The sequence below is a fragment of the Halichoerus grypus genome, chromosome 5 (genome assembly GCF_964656455.1).
Source record: "Halichoerus grypus chromosome 5, mHalGry1.hap1.1, whole genome shotgun sequence".
NCBI classification, from domain to species: Eukaryota; Metazoa; Chordata; class Mammalia; order Carnivora; family Phocidae; genus Halichoerus; species Halichoerus grypus.
This window is the reverse complement of record NC_135716.1, coordinates 61,786,360-61,809,656: the sequence shown is the minus strand read 5'-3', so window position 1 is coordinate 61,809,656 and position 23,297 is coordinate 61,786,360. Positions and strand designations below refer to the sequence as shown.

The 23,297-nt window shown below is 40.7% G+C and overlaps 1 protein-coding gene across 5 annotated transcripts in view; it reads left to right on the top strand.

The window, feature by feature from the left end:
* Positions 1-23,297, top strand: part of SULF1 (sulfatase 1) — a 175,230-nt gene that overhangs the window by 6,534 nt on the left and 145,399 nt on the right. For 3 of the 5 annotated variants that reach the window (XM_036109379.2, XM_036109375.2, XM_078072310.1), the window contains exon 1: positions 17,852-18,166. The exons of 1 other annotated variant lie outside the window; for it this stretch is intronic. The gene's annotated coding sequence lies outside the window, so the exon portion shown is untranslated. Of the gene's footprint in view, positions 1-17,850; positions 18,167-23,297 lie in introns of those variants that run through there. One more of the 5 variants, XM_078072309.1, reaches the window with a different exon arrangement.

The window sequence follows — 23,297 nt, the reverse complement described above, 5'->3', positions numbered from 1 at the left end:
CAAGCCTCGACATTTTTATAAGAGAAGAAGACCATAGTAAGATGGGGAGGGGACTTGTTTTATCACACACCCAAGCATGTTATAAAACTACAATAATTGAATTTTCTGTTCTTAAGCCATTGGCTCTGATATAGATTTTTATAGACCTTCACGTATTTCTGCTGCTGCTGCTTCTTCTTCTTCTTTTTTTTTTTTTTTTTTTTGCTGGCATTGCCCAGATCTTCAGTTCAGCCACAGATTGCTCTTCCTAGATACTAGTGCTGTTGCTACAATTAACTGAAACCCTGAGCTAGTATGACTTTGTGTTACAGTTTTTCCCATCTGCAAATAGAGCTAATACTCTATGAATTTTTTCCCTTCATAAAAAACTGAAAATCATTTTGTCTCAAGAACTCAGGAGAATCCTTCTGAATCGCTTGATGAAAGAAGCCCAAACCATACCAGCCTAAGAGTTGTCCCACTTTTCTGAGCAATAATAGAACACTCCTAATGGATAAAGTAGAAATCAGAATTGCAGAGAGCTTTGTCTGTTGTCCAGTTTCGTGGTGTGTTGTTATGGCTCAGGCATGTTGTTGTAAGACCTGCTATATTAATTTAAAATAAAACTGAAAGTTAGACTCTTATAAGATACTAGCTATACCAGAGTCATGGTGAGAAAAGATTAACTGCATGCCAAGTGTGCATTTATTAAATTAATTTAGAAGTGTGCACCTGTGGATATTATCTTCAAACTCGTATCACTAATATGGCTTAACACCAAAATCACCTTTCTATAATATAACATGTCCTCTGAATAGACTTCCTGCCAGTTTAAAGCTTCCCTCTTAACCTTCACCTGCCAATAATCAATCTTCCCCTGAATAGAAGTTCTGAGCAAACAGATGTGCTTGGCATTGTGTCCAGATATTCTTGAAACTTCGGCTTTTAACTTTCATGTATAAGAAGTGCATCCCAGCAAAGCGGCCCCTGCAAGTCACGTGCTCCTTTTTTTTCTCTTGAGAGCTTCATGCTGCTAAGAGAAAGAAAAGTGTTCTGAATATAGCAGATGAATAAAAGCATAGGTGATGTAATATTTGTTATTTGAGACCCCTAGACGCCTCACATGTGTTGTCACCATCTTTTTCATATATAATATCTATATTTAGTAAAAAAAGATTGGGGGGATATACTCAATACCAAGCAGTTGAAATGACTTTTTAGCAGTTGAGCTAATGCCCTAAGGAATAGCCATGATGTGCCTTCTAAATAGAATTGGAGCCAAAAGGAACAAGCTTCAGAAAGCTCCATCGATTGTTAATTTGTTTATTCCATATGTATTTGAGAGCTTCCCGTGTATTTCTATCCCAGTGTGCAGAGGAATACAAAACAATATAGGACACCATCCGTGCCCTGAAGGAATATCTAGCCTAGCTGTGAGGAGAAGACATGCACACAAACAATTGTTTAGTAGTAATGCAAAGAATGTGGTGGTTAAGTATCAATTATTTGTTCAAATTAAATATAAAGGACGTCAACAGAGCCCCCTATTGGAGGAGCAGGAACCTGAGCTGGGCCAGACTTTGTCATCTCCATCTTTACAAACTGTGTGGAGCCAGTTTATTTACCCTCACTTTCACTCAGCTTCCTTCTCTATAAAATGGAGATATGGTTACCAAAAAGGGTTGTTATAAAGGTTAAGTGAGATAATCAAAGTAAGATGCTTAACACAGGGCGTAGACCACAGTAAGCGCTCCCACAGCTATATCTTTTTCCAAGATGGTGGAAAGCTCCGCTTGGGTGAGGACTTGAACTTAAGCCAGGTCTGTCAATTTCACATTAAGACACAGCATTTTTGGGGCACCTGGGTGGCTCAGTTGGTTAAGCTATTGCCTTCGGCTTGGGTCATGATCCCGGAGTCCTGGGATCAAGTCCCACATCGGACTCCTGGCTCAGCGGGGAGCCTGCTTCTCCCTCTGACCCTCTCCCCTCTCATGCTGTTTCTCTCTCTCTCTCTCCAATAAATAAATAAATAAAATCTTTAAAAAAATAAATAAATAAAGGAAAACATTTTAAAAAAAAAAGACACAGCATTTTTGAACCAGCGCACTTGCATAGATGCACTTTGGGAATACAATGAAGGCAGTCACTAGGCAAAGAGGAGAAGGAAGAAAGGAAGGGAGAAAAGGAGGAAAGAGGAGAGATAGAAGAAGAGAAGAGCAAGGAGGAGGAGAAAGATTGTGATCCTCTAATGCCTCTACTCTGCACCCTTTTCTGTCTTAAGCATGTCATGTGAGAGCTACATTAGGCTAAACTCTAGAGTGTTCTGACACATCAAGTAGACAGGTTGGACTTTAAACAGATGCTTTAGGAAGTTTAAGCAGTAGGTTTCTCAGGAATGGGGAGAGAGAGATTAAGAGAGAGAGAGAGAGAACAAGACAATTGGGAGGGTACCAAAAGTCCAAAAAAAAAAAAAGTTTGCTCAGTCCCAATGACAGTGTTGAGAATGAGGAAAGGATGGGTGTAAGGAACGTTATGAAGAAATAAGTAACAGTATCAACAACTTGGTGATTGGTCAAATAGAGGACAAAAGAAAGACAAGTCACAAGAATGACGCTGAAAGTATCAAACCCAGCAAACAGGGGGATGGTGACACCACCCAAGGGGAATGGGAGTGCTGGAAGTAAAATTTCATTTTGTAGACCATAAATTTCCAACGTGACAATGGTCATTATGGAACAAATGTTTATCTGGTATCTGTAAATTAATAACTATGCCTGGGATAACTTTATAATACAAACATGGCAAATATATGTGTGTATATAAATGCTCAATAATATAAACATGAAATCAAATTTTCTGATCACTGATGATACATAAGATAGAATGCATAATTATCTTTTTTAAAAAGATTTTATTTATTTCTTTGAGAGAGAGAGAGAAAGAGAGTGAACATGAGGCGGGGAGAGGCAGAGTGAGAAGCAGGCTCCCCGCTGAGCAGAGAACCGGTTGTGGGACTCGATCCCAGGACCCTGAGATTATGACCTGAGCTGAAGGCAGACGCTTACCGACTGAGGCACCCAGGCGTCCCTTAACTGTTTTCTTTTTTAATGACATCTTCCTTAGATAAAAAAGATCTTCTCTCAGATTAAGAAAATAGTGTTTTTAAACTCTGGGGGAAGTAATGAATTTTCAACTCAGAATAACAAACTACCTCTCTAGAATACCTATAATTCTCTTCTTGCAACTAAGAAAATGCTGGTGGAGAGGGACATATAATTTAAAGAGAGTCTCGAGGCAAGGCGAAATGAAATATTTAAGTTGCTTCTGTTCATGAAACTTCAGATTCTACCTTAGAAGAGATGAGTTGGACATCCTTTTGCAGAATGTATGAATGATTTGTTTTACAAATGATACAGACACTCCCTTCTGCATTCACTATAAAGACAAATCATTCTTAATTTTAAGGTTTGGGAAAGGTTTCACCACCCCCTTACTTTTCTTTCTATCCCCTCTCACTTCACCCTTTTATTTTATTTTATTTGTTCAGCCACACTTCATGTTAAGATCCTCTTCAAAATAGGAGAGTAATGCTTTAGTCACTTCCTTTTACTAAATCGATGAATAGTTTTCAGGATTAGGTATAATTTTATTGCAAGTAGAAGATTGTATTTGCCATTTCAAACTCTGGCACTCGATGTTGGGAGCAGCATGATTGAAAGAATGTACTACTTGAGTCAGCAAGAATTGGAATTAAAATGTAGTCTTATTACTAGAAATTTGTGGGAATAGCATTGACCTGTGGAGACTTGACAGCATTCTGGTTCCTCAAAAGAGACTTGGGTGCTATTCAAGTTTTTAATGAAGACTTTGGCCTGTTTTATTTTACTCAACTGAGTTTTCTGAACCATGTTCCCTGGTTCTTATGGGAGAAATGCCAACCTAAGTAACAGCACCTGTAATCCATTTCTTATTCAGGGTTGCCATGCATGATGGTCTAATTGGCATGAGCCAGTTTATATTTGAAAGCTATTAATGGCTAATGATTTAATTGGTACTCCATGAGACATCCAGTTTAATGAACCAAGGGGAAAAGATATAATACACAAGTGCCATAGTTAGATCAATAAACGTCATCTGCAGCAAGCACAAAAGTTGGGCTTTGCTGCCAAGCTTACGACCAGGTCAGATCTCTTCATCTCGTACCCCCTTAGGTCAGTGGGCTAGTGTGCTTGCATGGAGATTGGGGTTTGGAACATGAGCTGATATTCATAAATTTCTTAATTTTAGACCATCTAAATTCTGATTTCAATTCAGGATTCTACCCCTACATGTTCAACTTCTAGACCCACCTCAGAGGGACAAAGATGTCTTGAATAGAAGTGTGGTCCTTGTAAAAAAAAAAAAAAAGATTAAGTGGTGAGGAAGAGGGAAAAATATCAATGAAGTCAAAATATGTTCTGTAAGAGTCACTTTTTTTGACACCAAAATAAAGACAAAAAACAGAAAGAAAATATTCTATATGTTTCATATATAACAATTATTATTTTCATTAGCCATTTTGCTCCAAAAATAGCTATCCGTTGTTGATCTACCATTCTGATCAACCATTATTGTAGTCTCAGAAGTGGAATTGGAGGTGTTCTACGATTGCTTCTGCCACTGTCATAACCCCTGTGGAAGCTTAGAATATACCACTGGACTGCCTCATTGGCTTCAGGTAAATCATATTTCATGCTGAGCAAGTAATAAGTTAAAATGTTACTCTCAATGAAATAAAATTCACTGAATGATGCAGTAGTATTATAGTTAGGATGGTACAGTGGAAAAAACATCAAAAACCTGGATTCTAGAACTTGGCTACCATTAGTATTGTTATGCTGAACACATCAGCTAATCTTTCGGGAGCATGCCCCCCACCACCTCTTTGCCTTTATTTTGCCCTCCCCCACCCCCACACCCCCTACCCCCCCTCATCTAGATTACATTATTCTTTACTGGCAAACTCTGCTCTTCCCTTAAAACAAGCCTAAATAAAGAAAACATTCTCCTTGAAACCAAAAGGTGTGGTGGGGGGAGGAGGGGAAGGGGAAGGACTTTAATCCAGTTTTGCATCACCTCATGCTAAATCGAGCTCTGTTCTTTATCTTTTTCTTAATCCCACTTTTCTTACACACCATCGTTAAGCTGACCGTCCTCTAGCGCTCTTTCCCCATGTCCTGCTATTACCCTAAAACAGCCATCTGTCCATTTTCTACAGTGTCCAGTCTAAAGAAGATATCAGCATTTAGGGACCTGCATAATCTTCTCCACTATAACCACCCCACTTTACATCTACACTTTCTGCCCTTCACGAAAGCTGATGCAGCAGCTCTAGAATTTATGCCACTTACTTCTACTACTAAGCATTTGCTCATACTGCTTTCTGGGCTGGGGCTGTCCTCCCGTCATGCTTCTGAATGTCCAAATTTCACCCCATTCTTGAAGAAAAATCACCCCCATTCCGTCCCTGGAACTTTCTTTTCCTAACTATTCCAATAATAGAACTATTCCTTCTCATAGGTGTTCACCACTTAAAATCTTGTCATATAATTTTAGCTCTTAATTAGGTACAATTTTGCATTTATCATTATTCTTCATAGATTTTTAAGGACAATTGGGATAGAAAATTGCATTTTGGTTATGGAGAAATTTTAGCAAACTAATCAGCAGCAAATCCACAGCTACACCAGGCAATTCTTTGGATAATGTGGAAGGTACTCTCTTATGTGCTGGTTCTCTGGTTTAATTTTTTTGTTTTTCCATCTTCTGCCCACATCACTTTCCAGGGCTGCATTTGAGCCAGCTGGATTCCATCCAGAAACAGATTCAAATAGACAATAGGCCAACTAGAATTCCCATCTTCCTTGATTAGATGTGAAATTGTATAGCTGGGTGTCACTCACGTGCCAACCACTCAGGATTCTATGTTATCAATTAATTTCTGTTGAGAGCTGAACTGAGGAGTTTGTGACAATTCTGTTTCTAAGGACCTGTAAAATTATGGCTAGACAAGAATTTCAGAGATAGTGACAGATATATAGACTTGTGCCATCTGAATGAATATATTCACTACCTGTAGAATAGCATCAATTAAAATGCCCTATAAACTCCATAATAAATCATCCTGGTTTTCTCTCTCTCTCTCTTTTTTATTTTGTAGTAGGATTTGATTGTAAAAATTCTTTGGTTAGGCGTTGAATTCTCAGTTGTAGGACAATTAGCCAGTCAGATGACAGGCTTTAAATTACACAAAAGAAAAAGGAAGTTAACACACATTCTGTCAAAGCTACTGGATCTTTTTTCTTGTAGCTGTTAAAAATACTTTAGAATTAGGGATAGGTTTTCCAGGAAAGATATATAAATTACTATAGAAACACAGAATGTTAGAGGTATACGTTAGAGATCATCTAAGTAAAATCCAGGAAACTGAGGCCTGGAGGCTATTCAAAGACCCACCCCAAATTACAAAACTCATATTTACCAGAGAAACTTCTACAAGCTAGGCTTCACCAAGAAATGCAAGTCGGTGAAATTCTACCAGGACCAAAGGGAGTTCATGTGTCAATTGTACATTAGGACCTAACAAGAGTGTGAAGATATGAGCCCAGCTCTGTTTGTGACTATGGACCCTCTTGCTGAGTGCTATGATGAATAATCAGGTACTGTAGAGAATTCTTGAGACTGGAATAAATACCAAAAAAAAAGCATTTATTTTTCAAGTATACTCCTTGCAGAAAATCCACTCTCACACAAATACCCAAGCACTGTTGCTACATATGAAAGTTATGTAGTTTTAGTGTAGAGAACCTTCTTTGTGGAAACATGTTCTAACCTATGCTAAAAGGATGCTACCCAAATGATGATGACAATAGTAATCATTATTCCTTCAAAACATTGGAGGAAAACGTTACTTGAACTAAATCATTGGAATATTGGAGTAAGCAAAGCATATACGTTATTTCTGCATCGCATAAAATTGAATCTGAGAGAGGACAAACTTGACTCTAAAGAGGCAGTGAGTGAAATAATCAGCACTAGAATTCATGTCTTCTAACTTCTATTTCATTGCTCCGTGCTTCAAGTGATTCAAAATATATCACATTTTCTCAGTATTAAGGAAACCTTGTTGCATTAGTTGAGCTGTTCCTCAGAAACATCACCTCATTGAGAAATAAACATTTGAAATCCTTACTCAGGTACTGGAATTTTCCCAAGAGAAGTTTAAGAGCAATATTCTTCATAGTTTAATAAATTACATGAGTGTATACCACTATATATCTGTATAATTTATGTTTAAAATTGATTTATCTATAAGGGAAGTAAAATCAATCATTATTGGATTATAAATGTATTTCTTAGTCATTCACTTATATTTTTCGTGTTGTATTATAAAAAATAACAATTTAATAATGCAAAATAAAAGATTAATTTAGAATACTTAAGTGTGGTTTTGACTTTTTGAAAAACAGTTTTGTTTCTAAAATGTGTTCTAGATTTCCTTTTTTTGTTGTTGTTGTAAGTATCCAAAGGAAGCCATTATGATTTTCAGGGCAATGAAAGAAATATGTGAGTGGAAAAGCAGTATTTTTACAAATATTTTTAAGTTATTGGTCATATTTCACTCCACTGGAGAATGTGATCACAAATCTGGTTGGAATTATCAAGAAATCAAACTTACCAGTATTACAACTTCTGATGAAAGGGAGAATTCTGCTGAGAATGTAAAGATAATGTGGCAGAATAATTACCTGTTTGTCACAGAGCTAAACCTTATGACAGCGAACGCTGAAAAGGGTTTCTAGGAAAATGATTTCTTTGGTTCATGAGAAAACTTAGTTCATACTATCTTCAACTAAGCCTGCACGTTGAGCTTTCCTTTTTCCTATTTGTATTTCAAGCTGTTGTCTATAATGAAAATAAAACAGGTCACGTTCACTACTTAAAGGGAGGACTGAAGAAGTAAAGCTGAGCTCTAACTAAACTCCTTACAGCGCTCTAGTTCTGCCTTCTCGAACATGCTCATAATCTCCACCAAAAAATACCACCCCAGAATGGCAAGCAGTTAAAGTAAAAAAAAAAAAAAAAAAACAGCATAAAGATTCAAGCCCTTGCAGGAGGAATATAACTCAAAAGTTCTGTCGCCAAGTGCGAGAGCATCTTTGTTGTTTCTCTCACTCACCACAGAGACTCGAAAGTTCGCTCTCATCTTCAGCTTGTTGCAGACATACACAATGCACTTTCTCAGTCTGTACTCCACCACAACTTGTAAGTCCTCTGAAGTTCTATGTAATTGGATTTTTCCCAATTTAGGAAATAAACATCCTTTGATTTTATATAGCAATTTATACTTTCCACAGTGCTGTCAAACATTTAGCTGATTTCGACAACCCTGTGGAGCACGTCACACAACTAAGTATGGGTGCTCCTTTTAAAGAATTAGAAATAGAGCAACATTCTTAGGTAATATACACTGAGAAATATTTAGGGGTATAAGACCATGATGTATGTAACTTACTGTCATCAAGTTCAAGGGGAAAAAAAAAAAAAAAAAAATATATATATATATATATATATATATAGATGTATTTCAGTGAGGAGGGAAGAGAGAGCAAGTGAGCAATTGATAAAGGAATTGGGGCAAGTTAACAACAGATGAACCTGAGTAAATTATTCTTGCAACTTTTCTATAAGTTAGCTCAACTCCACAGACCTCAGTGGGGTTTTTTGGTAATTATTTTCAAATACAAATTTTTTTTAGAGAGACACCGGGGAGTTAAATAATTCACATAGGCAAATAGAGCTGATCTGAGGCACTGTGAAGAACTAGAATCCAGGTGTTCTATTTCTCCACACTTCCTCCAAACTTATCATTTATTTCTGTATAAATTGAAAAGTAATTTCTACTTCAAGTACTTATAAACCGCAATCACATCTTTCTCCAGTCAATCACCAATAATCAGTACTCTAGCCCAGGAAAACTCATTATTTAACTGTAACTTATTTATCATATTACCCACTGCAAATCATTTTTACAATCCTACTTTATCTGATCTTCATAACTCCTTGAACGAAGTAGGTAACACAGGCAGAATTGGACCCATTTTACAGATTAAGAAACAAGTTATGAAGGTAGCATATCACCATTATTCAGAGCCACTAAACAGCAGTTCTATTCCAGAGACAGATACTCAAGTCCTAAAATTACTGAACCGGTACTCTTTCCAATACATCCTCTTGATGTTCCAATGCATTTTATACCCTGAATGATCATATCTAAATCTTCTTGGGCTCATGTTGTATTTAGCCATAGAAAGAAAGAACATTCTTTTAAAGAACAAAATGACTGAGAAAGATGCCTATGTTTTATTTACTAATATACAAATAATAACAACTAAGATTTATTAAGTACCTACCTGCCATGTACAAGTAAGTGCTTTATATATATATCATCTAATTTAATTTTTTTCAACAACTCTATGACCTGGAGTCCCCATCATGTGAACAAGGAAACGGGATCTGAGAGCTTGACTCACGTGACTGATATGGTTGACCTACAGGGACCAAGTCAGCACCTGGACTACTCCAGACCCCATTTAATGAACGAAATCATCCTTATTCCACATTTCTATTTTTTTTCTTTAAGCTTGGTTGATAGTTTAACCAATTCTTATATCATATATCCAGTAATTTTTAAATTCTGTGAGTGACACCATGCTTTCCAAGAACTTTGTATGGAAAAGCGTATGGATGAAAAAGCAGGACCACATCTTAGTTACATCAACAGCGGCCCCTGACACATGTGAAGCATTCAATAAATGTTTGCTAAGTGAAAGAATGATGTTCTAAAAAGCTTTTAAGATGTCATGATCTAAATACTTAAACACAAAGTATTTAAATTAAATTGGTTCAATTCACCAAACCTCAGGTTTATAGCAAAGCACACCTTTTCAAAGCCAGAGAGAAAAAAATAATAAAAGAAACAAATTTCACATTTTTAAAAAAGGCTTTTCCCTGGAACGTTGAACTGTTCTGTCGATAATTGGACAGATGTGGCTTTTGACTGTCTGGATAACCTCTTAGATGATCATCTCTTGTCTATATGACAAAAAGAGATGCTCAGTCTTACTGCTAATTGGACTTTATAATTTTTCTCTTTGCTCTAACCGATTGGGATAAAAAGTGAACACAGCTGACTTTCTAAGGTGCCCTCACAGGGGGCGCCTGGGTGGCTCAGTCGGTTAAGCGTCTGCCTTCGGCTCAGGTCATGATCCCGGGGTCCTGGGATCGAGCCCCGCATCGGGCTCCCTGCTCAGCGAGGGGTCTGCTTCTCCCTCTCCATCTGCCTGATGCTCCCCCTGCTTGTGTTCTCTCTCTCTCAAATAAATAAATACAAAATAAAATAAATAAAATAAATAAGGTGCCCTCACAGGCACCCACTGAACAATGATGTAGGAAGGGACCAGTCAGAAAAGAGGAGAGCTTGGGATAAGCGGTAGGATATACAATATACATTTTTCCCTCTCTTCTTCCAACCCACACTTTCAGCCGTCCCTTTTGTGGTTTCTTCCCACTCCAAAGTTTTCAATAATACTCATCTGTATACATTTTTCCTCAAATAAGAATGGTTAGGTGAGCTGAGAAGTGAGAAGACCACATTCACCTTCTTCCTTCCTCCATTAGTAATATGACTCCCATCCTGGCCCCCTCATAAGAGCACAGCACACAGACACCTTAAGTGCACAACTTAACCTTACTGCAATGTAAGGAAATTTCAGGGTAAAAACTGCATTCATGGAAGTCAGTCACATATCAGGTCTCAGGTTACTCAGCTTGGCACCGGTTTAAAGCATAGAGCAGTTCCTCTCAGAAAAGGCCCATTATCATTCCCTTCACTGTCCACCATCCTTGCCTCAGGCTCTGGCTCTTAGTCTCTCATTCTTTTTACTAATGCACCTGCCAGCCCCAGACACAGGTACTTGCAGATTCTGCAGAATGAGGCTTTTTCCTGTCTCAGTCTCCGCACATCCTCCACCAGCATCCCTCGAAGAGTGCATGCTCTGCAGTCGACTCTGTCCGGGTCTCTGTCCCACATAGCTCCTGCTTTCTCTTCATCTTCTCAGCCCGATCTGCGCACCTGCGCTTTGCCCCAGCTCCTCTCTCTGGTGTATATGTCTTTGTATGTGCAGTTTATTCCTTTGCCTGCTCACCAAAACACTGGAGGGGACAATCTGAATTTGACACATACTGAATTTCCTGGATGACGTTCCCTCTGTTCATATTTTCTACGTCTCTCTAACCCACTGTTTTGTAGCAAAAGCTTTGCTGGGATTTCTAACACAAACCTCAACACCCTGGGTTTACCTGATCCCCTAAATAACTGTCCCCCAGGCTGAAGTCACAAGAGTAACATTCGTGTTACTGCTAATGATTATCAGTCACTGCCTTTTTAAAGATATCCCTATTGTTTTCCTTTATATAATTAAATATTCATATTTAAACACAGAAACCTAGGCAGCTGTTGATAGGATCACCCCTTGGCTAACACTTACTGAAAAAAAGGAATATATTTTTTACTCAGCCAGGGCAAATAATACCAAACTCATGCTTAAGACATGAACTCCCTAAAAGACTCTCAGGAAAGGAGGAGAAACCGAACGATACTGAGTACTTAGTGCATGATAGATACTGCTATTCACATTAAGGCTTTCTTAGTCATTCTAGTTATAAGTAAAGGAACTAGATGAAAATACCACACACCTGTAGAGCTAAGAATTTGACCCAAGTCAGTTTGTCTCCCAAAATCAATGCTGTCTCTCCAAAGAAAGTTCTGTATAAATGCCAAACAGTAAAACCCCGTCATTAATTACGTGAAAGCAGTTTACATTTTCCTGCAATTTACACCTTTTTTTTTTTTCCAGACTCATTAAATCTCCAATGCTGGTAAAGTGCTTCTTCCCACAATTTACTAGGTTTTTTGGTAAAAAGCTAAATGAAGTTTGGCTGTGAAGCTGGCGAGGAAGAGAAGACTGAGCTTCCAATAAAAACTTGTTAACTGGTGTGCAACACTGTGCCCATTAAGGGTGGAAAACTCCTACAGAATACAGACTGGTCTGTACGTTGCTTGTTAAGGGCCAGCCTAAGTGTTCATCTCTTAGATTTGTCTGGTGGGCTTATGCCCAAGCCAGCCTTGAGAGGGCGGGAAACACCCGCCGCCCCCCCAGGAAAACACTATTGGTGATTTTGAATCTAGGGCATTGCGATGCACATGCTGCTGCATGTTTTCTGTAAGGCATTATCACCGTTCCAAATAGGCAAGACATACACATGCTTACTTAATGTGTTTTCCTTTGATTTACATGCCCTTGCTTCTTAAATCATTTCCAGAAATCCTTAGGAAATGTGAAATAAATGTGTTATCTTTTCCTCCAACAGAACGTCAGATCACTCTTGAAAGATCCTTTCCAAATGCTTTAGTTCAAACCAGTTTTAACAAACTTGAATATATACACCATAATTAGGAAGCCAATTTATTCAGTTAATTTGCATCAGTCTAAATAATTTTTCCTGACAGATAACTTCCGTTCTAAGTACCAAGTACTTCTTAATCCCAGTCAGGTTATTGCTAAGGATAAATGATTTCACATTTCTCATAAAGATGCCAGTCATTAAGAATATTAACGCAAATTCCTTCCCCTTGAATAGAAATGAGCTGTTATGTTAGCAATGTTGCTGCGTCAGCTTTTCTATTGTCAAATACAACAAATGATGAGAAAATCAATTTACTCTTTAGAATTAGTCAAGTGAGGAATCCTTTGAAGTGGGGGTGCAGGGTTTTGCCTGGGTTCTATAATCACATAAAAGCGGGTACTGTATATATGTTGGTAAAATGTTGTGAAATTTAATGAGGACTATTTGCTGCCATAGACCTTCCAGACAGAATCTATCTCTGAAAAAGAATTCCCCACTCCTAAAATAGAGGTTTGATGAGCAGCAGATGTGGTTTAAATGAACCCTTGTTCAACTGAACTAAGAATATATTTTGATCCATATGAGGCACAGGCCAGAAAAGAGGGTGTTGGGGGGGGTGATTTTAGCACAGCCTCGGCGTTGGGCTTGGTTGTGGAGTTTGAATGTATTTATTTGCCCCATAAAGTTTCTCTTGTAAGGCAGAATGCAAATGAGCTTTTAGTGAATACTTCCTAATAGTCAGAGGATGCTATACTTGCTGCTTACAAAACAATTTACGGTTTTACTTTGTGGTCTAAGAATGTGTGGAGGAAAGAAATTCAATGGGTAGCCATAACCTTTAGAGTGATCTATGCCCTGGCAATGATTTGCAAGTTCCATAACTTTGTTTCTCCACCCATAAAGGGAAGATTAGATCGTTGTTCAAGAATGACAAGCATTTAATATTTGGAAATGACTAAATAATGAAGTGCCTGGATTCTATAGAAATGCTGGGGAGAAAAGAAGATTAATTTCAAACCAAAATCTAGTACAAACATGACCTTCCTATTGTAAATCTCATGAATAGGAAAAGAAATTACATCTAAAGCTTTGTTTCTAGGGCTCAGAATTTGGAAATATATTAATATTGGAATGTTTCCGATGGGGGGGTGGAAAGATCTGTTTATTATAATCTCTTGTCTGTGGAGATGAGAAAAATTCTTTCTGCTACATTTTACCAAAAGAATGCAGTTAGTAAAGATTTAAATGACAGGAATGGAAGGGTCATCTTTTGATTCTTTTGCCTTTAGGCAGGGCTAACCTTAAGTCACCTCAGGAAGGAGAACAGTGCTGTTGCTCCCAAAAATCTCCAGGTGAGAATGATAAAGATGAAAACGAGCAGATGGGAAAGCTCTAGGGCCTTGAAATTAATAAAGGTCAGTTCTGGCTGACATAATTTCAGTTAAAATTCATTCCTATTTGCAAATAGCCTGACACTTAGCAACACTCCAAAGGAAGTGATGTTTGGCACCAGTTCTCTGAAAATTCCATTGAGTATTAGTATTCATGTCTGGTCATTGTTTTGTTCACCTCCTCTTCACCCTGACGGTGAGGAAAGTCCTGACCTAAGGTTCTAGAATGACCAAACACAGGACATCTGACACTGCGCACAATCGACAGCGGATTGTTAGTCTCATATACTCACAGCCCAGGCGAGGAAGACACTACAGGCCCATAGAGCCACACAGAGTTTGCATTCAGGAACAGAGTGAACAAGAAAAGGCTGTGGGGGACAGGCTTTGTAGTAACAAGAGGGTGAGGTGTACCTTGATTCCCAGGGCGGGATCTGGTTGGCTTGTTTCAGGGACGGCGCGGTCTGACAGGGAAGTGAAACTTCCCTGGTTTGAGGACCAGGTGGATACAGCTGCTCAGCTGCAAGGAAGCTCGCCAGGTGCGGAGGCTTTCCCACTCGGGAGGGCAGGGAGTTCACTTTCCCTTGGCTATATTTGGCCCCTTTAAGAGTAAAATCTTTGCCACACATACTGTGTCTCATATGAAGAGAGCTGCTTCTGACTGGATTAATAAATATGGAGACATAAACGGTTTTCTAGCGAGAGTATTCTCAGGCCAAGCCTATATATATAATTAGCTGGATGATTCATGGTATCCTTTGCTACTCACTTGGATTTGAATGAAAAGAGGAAGAGAGCCCGATATCATCCAGGCAAATTACATATTTAATTCCTCACTTGATTTTAATTTGTCAAAGGTGAATGTTGACTAACTTGAGCCTTAGAGCCAAAAGGCCAAAGATGGTCTAGCTTGCTGAAGTGGAGGTGTTTCTGCCTTCCATTTGTCATGAAGAATTCTGTCAGGAAATGAAGTCAGGTCAAACTATCTCTCCCTTTCCCTGCTATTTAACAAGTGAAAAGATAAAGCATATGGGGAGACCAATGGTTTCAGGTGGAGCTTGGACATCTGATGTTAATGCCAGCCCTGTTTATAAAATCTTGGGCAAGGCATTTAATCCCTCTGGGCCCCAAGTTCTGTACTCTTTCATGAGGAAGTTGAACTAGACCAAGAGTTTTAAAATGCTTCTTTAGTAGCAAAACCCTTGTTTCGAACAAAACTTAAAGTCACTCTACAAAAGAGAAATGAAGCTTTTAGTTTGAGTCCAATGAGTGGAGCCCAAGTTCAATTGACCTGGCCTCTCCCTCACATTTCCTCCTTCCCCGTTCTTCCCCAACGATTCCTAAGGCACTTCCTCAAAAGCCTAGGGTTCGTTAGAACCCAGATGAGCGACTATCTCAAGTTCCTGCCAGCTTTCAGCAGAATGGAAAAATTGTAGGCTGGGTGTTCAGATAGACATGGGTTCAAATCCTCATCCTGTCACTTCCTTAGTTGTGTTACCAGTTTCTCCATCTGAAAAGTGAAGATAAAAATCACTCTGTTTGGGGCGCCTGTGTGGCTCAGTCGTTAAGTGTCTGCCTTCGGCTCAGGTCATGATCCCAGGGTCCTGGGATCGAGCCCCGCATCGGGCTCCCTGCTCAGCGGGAAGCCTGCTTCTCCCTCTCCCACTCCTACTGCTTGTGTTCCCTCTCTCACTGTGTCTCTGTCAAATAAATAAATAAAATCTTTAAAAAAAAAAAATCGCTCTGTTTTAGGACAAGTGCTACGTTAAGAATGCATGTAAAGCATCTAGCCAGTGCCTGGAACCTCGTAGGGCCTCATAAGTGGTAGCTATAATAAACATATGGCTCTGACCTGAGCAGGACAAAGTGAGGAAAGATCCTATCCATGAACTACTAAATTGCAAAGAGACCTCTGTCATTCCTGCAGCCAAAACCCCAAGAACTTGAGGCTAACATTTCTCTTTAGAACCTGAATTGGTTTTTATTGTTCCAAATCAGTGGAGGCGGGAGCATTCTTCTAATTGCCTGAATATTTAGTATGTATTGGAGAACATGTACTGTGTAGACACATCCCAAGTCTCTTAAATGACACCAAGGTCGATCCAACCACCACAGATGGAATTTAAAGCACGTTTCTTTCACCAAAGAACAACAGGGGAAACGTCATTAAGAACACTTTCGTACAAAGCCACAAGAAATGCAGTACCTGACCGCTCACGGTCTATGTTTCACCCTGTATCATAAAACAATTCACCAGAGAGCTGTTGTTATTTCGTGGACCTGCTGTTGTGATAGCCTGCGTTCTTTCAGTAGTGGAGGACTTTCCCCCATAAGATGCATCCCAGAAGTCTGCTTTCTGAAAAATCTCACCTTTGGGGAATTTTCCTGGCATCCTATTAAGTAAGCGCCACTTTATAGGCCTCCAAATGTGCAGTAACAGAGGCTCAAGTAGACGCCAGCCATCCTGTTCCCCTCACGAACTTACATCCCAGAGGAAGCTGACTCAAGTAGAGTTGGGATGCTCCCCTCCCCGTTTTATGAAGCTTCCCTTTTCTTTTTAAAATTTATGAAAATTTCCAAACATAGCAAAAGTAAAGGATATCACACCCCCCCATAAGGCTATGGCCGGGCTCCAGGATCAATACTCCCCACCACGTGGCAGCGTTCACCTGAGCCTGCCGGAGTTAGACCCGGCCCCTTTCACTGTGAGAGGACCCTTGCACTCCAAGACTGACGCCCAGGCACGACCAGGTCCAAGGGCCGGCAGTTAAATCCAGTCCACGCTCGTACACACTCATTAAGCTCCTTGTGTCCTAGGCCATCCTGGGGAACCACATAAGGCACCCTGAACCTATGAAGGCACTCAGCACAGGAGGAACGAGGGCAGCGAAGCAGAGAGAAAAGAGGGGAACTTTGGGAAGGATTTTGTGGGGAAGTTGGGATTCAGCTAAGCTTTGAAGGAAACGGGAGTGCAGACATTCCAGGCTGAGGTGGAGGATGTGAGTAAGGCTAGGAAGCGAAGGAACTGGAAGGCCATCTTTAGAGTATGATTCATATTCTAATGTGTTGGGGTAGGTGAGGCCGAGGGCGGCCTGGGAAGTTGGTAAGGAGTGTGGAGACACAGGGAAGTTTCGAATACCAAGATGAGAAATTTCCTTGGGAGTTGGGGGGAGTTGGGCAGCAGTGCCTGGAACGGGCAGAATAACAACCATCCGGGCAGAATAACAACCATCCGAAGAAAAGAGGAGGTAGCAAAGTTGGGGAGGTAGGGAAGCAGGAAGGACCGACGCTCAGAGTGAATCAGAACTTTCTCAGACCCGAGCTCTGGAATCTGGCGGGGGGGGGGGGGGGGCGGAGAGAACCCTCTGGCTTGGTCTATCGCTCCTACAGAGAAAAGCGTGAGACCCCACGGAGATCACAACTCGAGGATGAAAATAGAGGGTTCAGCCCTGGCTCGGGGAGCTCCCTGCAAACCATCGCTGGGAAAACAAGAGCCCGGGAACCAAGGGAAGCACCAGAAGCACCTGGTCTGAGTCTCAGAAACATCAGTGTTTACGAAGCACTTGGTCTCTGGAACGCCGGCCTTTCCAAATACCACATCTTCCTCAGGCACTACATCCCGCCACAGGAGGCTACTGTGCCGGCGCGCGGGGAGCTGGGGGGGGGGGGGCCGGGGGGGGGGGTGGAGGGGGCCGGAACCGCACGCCCGGCAGCCCCGGCAGCGCTGCCCGCCCGCCCTCCGAGGAGCCTGCCCCCGCGGCCGGCCGGCCAGCTGCAGCTCACTGTTTGTTTGCCGAGCTTTGCATACACATATTGGGTTGCCTTTTTTTTTTTTTCCAGTCAGTTCAGCAGTGTCCCGAAATTCACCCCCAGTGTAACTTCTGCCTCTGCTCCTCCTCTTCTTGGAACTGCCTTTTGTTTGTCTGGCAGCCTGGGTTCTATGGGGGTGTGTGATGATAATAATACGCGGGCTTATATAACCCTCTTCATCTTGCAAGCACTTCGCAGACAGTCCCTAATGAATCTTCGGGCCGCTATCAGGCCGGGCGGCTGTAGCAGCGGAGAGCAAACCCCCAGCCCGGGCGCGGAGGCCAGAGGGGAGGGCGGTGCAGGTCAGAGGCCAGGCCTCCCTGGCTCCCCGCGCGCCTCGGAGGCCAGGGCAGATAAGGAACAATGACTCTCGGCCTGGGGAGGAGGAAGGAAGTCCCGCTGCCACCTTATCTCTGCTCCTCTGCAGGCTCCCAGTTCCCAGAGCTTGTTCTCTAGAGAAGATTTGGAAGGCGGCTTTCGTAAGTATGATGCTCTGCTTTTTCTTTAAAAAGGAAGGAAACAAACTTTCCTTACTGCCCTTGTCCATTTCATAGTATCTCTTCGTTGGAAGCATTTCCCCCGCTCGGATTCTTAGGTGATGGAAAGTGTGTTTCTGGCCAAAGTCCTCCACCCAGTTGGGTCCCTCCTGAAAGTTATAGGAGGGGAAAGAGGTTTAGGTGGATAATTCACTTCACAAAAGAGCACCCAGGCCAGGTGCTGAAATTGGCCACTGCGATCGGGTCCTGGTCATATCTGACTGGTCTACACACATCTCCTCACCCTGGAGAGGAATCCTGGCTATTCACCTGGTTTGTTAGGCAACCAGAAGGGATGGCAGGACTTTAATCTTCAGTTTCTCCGCTTGCCGTGCTCACAGTTTCGGACAAATAGAATTGTTGGAAGTTTCTTTTCACACTATGAAATAAATCCCATCTTTCGGTGTAGGCTTGAAACTTGCTCGGGCTTGTGTGAATTCTACAAAACACTGTAACTACAGTGGACATGTGAATTGTTATTACGTTGTTCGCCGCCTCGCTGAAGGGTCTAAATATTAAAGGAACAGGGACACTAACTTCTGAAGCCCTGGCAAAAACCAAAACTCTGTCATTAAACTGCGTTTTTGTGCAGAATGCTGAATTCACAGAGTAGTTTTCGCAGGGATGATGCTCATTGCGTTGAGAAAGTGTTTTTCAACAAAAAGTGAATTTAAAACCTGAGAATAACACTAAGAAAGATACCATTTCTGAACTTATTTCAGTGCTATTTTGGGTAGTTGTACAATTTGCATTTACAAAACCATGATGATAACTTGGTGCACTATGGCATATAGAAAATTAATGTCTTTACTCAGGTAAGAAAACTTAAGATATATAAATTGACAAGACCTCTCACTTTTAGTGCTATAACACTGGGCTTGATTGTCTTTATCGTTAGATAAGCAGATGTGAAAACCACATATAATAAGTATGTATAAATGTGTGTGTTTGCGTGTATGTTTATACGTTCAAATGTACGTAAGTGTTCAGGATAATTAAATATATATTTACACATACATATACTCTTACATTTCTTGTATCTCTCTGGTGCTCAGAATTTTACATGATATAATATCCAAAATGGGCCAAGTGGAAAGATTTCATATCAAAGTTCAGAATGCAATAGAGCTATTTATTAAGCAAACATAGGAAGCATTATAAAATTATGTCTGTTTTAAAGAACCTCTTTAAAGGACATCTCCACTTAGAATTCTCTGTGGCTTCCAAGAAATTCTGAGGCGTAATTAAAGTTGAAAATGAGACTGGATTCTAGTTGCTTTTACCCCTGAATTTAAAAGTGATCTGTCAACACTAAATTCTATATGGTAGCTAATTTAATTACAAAGATCAGCCACATAATCTCAACATGATCTTCAAAGGCATACTCAGTCATAGTAGAAAGAATACAAACCATGATGGGGTCCAGATTTGAGGCTTGCTTTTGCCGTTACCTGGTTATATGACCAGCAACAAGATCTTTAAGATTTGCAGCCTCAGGTTTCACGTTTATAAAATATGACCAATACTACTTACCTCAAAGACAGGATTGTTGAAAGGACTGAAAGGAGATAATGTATGTGAACTACTTAGCACGGTGTCTGAAAATAGCAGTGTTTCAGTCCATTGTAGGGCTTTTCCATTTACTCTATTTTTTCATCTTTGAGTCAATTCATTCATTTATTGAGCATCTACTATGTATTACATGCTACACTAAGCACTGGTGATGCAAAGGTGAGTAAGATTAATATCCTGTCCTGGAAGAGTTTATAATCTGAGGGGACAGTTGGAAACAACAGATAATTTTCTTAACAGTGCATTACCTACAAAAACAGAAGTGTGTTTAAGGTTAAGTGACAGAATTGAAGCCAGAGTGATTATTTCTGCCTAGTGTCGGTCAAAGGAACTTGCACAAAGATGACAGTGATTGCGTGAGTCTTAAAGGATCAGCAAGAGGTGTGGAAGGACCTTGCAGAAGAGGACAGTTGGAGAGAAGGTGCAAGAAAGCCTGGGGTTAGAAGCTGATTTCAGTTGGTGCTAGAGTGTTGAACCTGCGAGGGGCTGGAGATTTAGTCAGGGGCCCAACCATGAATATTCCGGTGCCTCATGCTGAGGTGTTTAGATCTGTTACTCTAGTAAAACTCAAACTCATGCATGGATCAGCTCGTGATCTTCAAAAATCTGTTTTATAGGTTCATATCGATAAAAAAAAAAAAAAGCTTGGGCTGAAATGTAAACCAATGGCATCATTAGGCCACTAATGATGGTTTAATAGACGATGTATTTGTTTGTAGCAAAGCCGTCCCAATGACGGAAGCATGGCAGCGCCAGCTCCTTAAACTCACCAGCGTTGGCACTGTCAGAATCACTGTTTAATCAGTGGGAGTCGATTTGCATGGGGCGAAGAAAGCAGAGAGTAAATACGATTTTTGTTTTGGGAAGGTTTTACATAGAGCATCTAGTATCCAGTATGGAGTGGGGGGTGGGCAAAGGCCAAGGGAGTTGACAATGCTATAAACTAGGAGACCGGTTCAAAGACTATTGCAGTGTATAGTGAGAAATGCTGAGGTCCTGAGTAGTGTAGGCGGACAGTAGGACACAGAGTCCAGAAATATTTAGAAGGTAGGACATTCTCGACTTGGGGGCTGAATGAGGGAATGCAAGGAAAAGGAAAGCTCTGTATTAGTTTTGGGCTCAACTGGGTAGCTATGATGGAATACCATAAAACAGGAGACACACCTTTATAACAGAAAATTGAGTTAGTTGGGGGCCGGGGGACGGAGGAAGAAGGTGGACAGCAACATTGAGTAAAAAAATCAAGAAAGTGTTTTAGAAAGTATAAAATTGCCAGATTTGGAGGGGGGAGGATTTTAAGCACTCTCTGTTATGCTTGATGGCCCCAAGAAATGTCAATATCTGGGCTTACTGGGCTCTGAGCTTTCATCTTGCATCCCTGCTGTTGAGCGGATTGTTTTTCCATTAACTTTTCAACAGGAAGGCCATGTCTAGGGCAGCCTTGCCAATAGCCATGCATACCCTTAAAAAGACTAATTTGTACTTCCTCTGAGCCTTCAGCAATTAGGAGAGACTAGGAAAAAAGATCTGAGGGCTAGTAGAATACTTATTGAGGAAGAACACATATTCACAAAGAATATTTAGTCATGAAGAAGCAGCCCTTCCTTAGCAGACTTTTCCACTCACTGCCCATGAATCAGGGGGCACACTCGGAGATTGGAGGAAAGGAGGTCATTTCCCACCTGGCCATTACTTCGACTACAACCATCTCCTCCTTCCGTGTGACGGGCAAGTTCTTCCCCTATGCTTGAACGGTGCGTCATTGGAAAAGAGTGGGGGGGGGGCGCCTGGGTGGCTCAGATGGTTAAGCGTCTGCCTTCAGCTCAGGTCATGATCCCAGGGTCCTGGGATCGAGCCCCACATCAGGCTCCTGGCTCAGCAAGGAGCCTGCTTCTCCCTCTCCCTCTGCCTCTCTCCCGGCTCATGCTCTCTCTCTCTCTTTGTATCTCTGTATCTCTGTGTCTCAAATGAATAAATAAAGTCTTTAAAAAAAAGAAAAAAGAAAGGAGTGGGGGGTGGATAGCATTTGTGAATTTTTTAAAAGATGACAACTGGAAGAATTTTAACAGAATGAATAGAAAACAATCTGATTAGCAGACAGGAAGCCGTGACTTTTTAAATCTTTGAGGTCTGATTACTTGATAACCTTAGTTTTCTTATACCTTTCACCCTTTCTGCACTCAGCACTTAATCTTCCATGGCAAAGCCTCGATTGGATTTCCTGCATTTCATAGTGCCTACCCCACCTGAACACTCCAGAGCAAATACCATTTATTAGGAAAGGGGCTTAGCCCCGGACTGCATGACTCGTCTCACAAAGTCATATAATATTTCTTTCTGGTAGGCAAACTGTATCAACATATTTTAAAACAGATTTAAGAAGCTATTCCCACTTGTAAATAGAAAGAGGTTTTCTCGCTCATCAGAAAGATAATATTTGGTTATAAGCTGAATTCCATCTGGCTTCTGATGGTTCACTTCAAAATTCCCCAAACTTCAGAAATTATTTTGGGCTTTTGAAATCATGAAAAAGGTTTCTATTTTTACAAAATATTTCCGCCATAAAAAAAAAGAAAAAAGAAAAAAGAAAAGTTCCAAAAAGGAACAGTTACTGTATCAGTTATACAAAATAATCACCATATGTATATTTTAGAAGAAGATGAACTGGCATCATGGGAAAGTTTATTATTTAAAGAAGGAGCCAGATATATTGGGGGGAATTCCTATTAGCACAATAGAAAGTATGAAGAATATACTGAGCTTCCATATACGGTGCTGGCCATTCCGGGTGTAGGTTACTCAAGCCATTTAAAGTCTTGGCTCCATAAGTGAGTGCTACACTCTTCAGAGTCTTTTTGGGGTTGCTGACATAATGATCTACTCCAGGCTGGGTGCTGCCTGAGCCACTGTGCTCTCCTGCACAGTGTTTGAAGAGTGGGGACGGGGTGCAGCTGTGCGGGCCCCCAGACACCTGAGTGCAGAAGATTGCTGAATCTTGCTTCATTTCTGTGCTGTTTGGAAAGCTGGACGCTCCCCAACTCTCTCTTGGGTTTGGCTTCCTGTTCACATGTTTTCTGGTCTCATGTCATTGTGCATGAAGTAATAGTCCCACATGCAAGCACCATCCACAATGGCAAGATTTGTGTGGTTCAGTGCAAGTTTTCTAATGAGGACATTTTGGACCTTCCAACAACTCCTTAGGGAAAGCAGTTTGGAACTGTTATTACTTTCCAAGGCATTACAAGCACAGACAGAATGCACTTCTGCAACAAGATGAAAAGCCATTTTTAGGAGAAATTAAAGGACTGCCGAAGAAAACGACGCGTTTACCTTACACATCTATCTCCATGTGTGTATATGTGTGTACAGTGTAGAAAAATACCTCCAATTCAGTTTAAAAACATCAGTTACTGTTTCAGCGTTTCACTATGAATGGTGCTAGTGTTTTCCACCTAGGACTGTTATTTTAATGACATTTCTCTGCAGCAAAATCTGATGAGTT